Genomic DNA, 489 nt, shown 5'->3' with positions numbered 1-489 from the left:
CGGGCACCCCCCCCCACCCCTTGGAGGGAGTTGCTGGCTGCAGTTTAAAAGGCCAGGCCCTGCCCCCATGTACCACCCCCTTTAGGATCTCACATCTGTCTCCTCTTCCCCACAGGGCGGTGAGGTGGGGCTGGAAACCTCCCCACTGCAATGTCCTGGGGTCCACCCATAGGACATATTCCCCCAGCCGCTACCTCCTGCAGTGTGACAGACCTCAGCGGCCTCGGGGACATTGCATGTATTCGCATGAGGGGACCCAAGCGCAAGCCCCAGGGGCAGGGTTCTGCCTTGCACGGCTTTGCACACGCAGGGTGCCCTTGTGTACTGGGCCATGGAGACCCACCATGGACAGTGGAATTTATTGGACTGGGTTGGGTTTTTTGAAGGAGTGGTTGTTTGGTTTATTACGGTAGAGCCAGATAGCAGCTACTCGACTGTGCTTACACAGCTATTGGGGTTATTAAGGTATACCACAAAGGACACCCCCCC

The sequence above is a fragment of the Alligator sinensis genome, unplaced genomic scaffold, assembly GCF_000455745.1.
Source record: "Alligator sinensis unplaced genomic scaffold, ASM45574v1 scaffold850_1, whole genome shotgun sequence".
NCBI classification, from domain to species: Eukaryota; Metazoa; Chordata; order Crocodylia; family Alligatoridae; genus Alligator; species Alligator sinensis.
Note: the sequence above shows the minus strand (reverse complement) of the source record.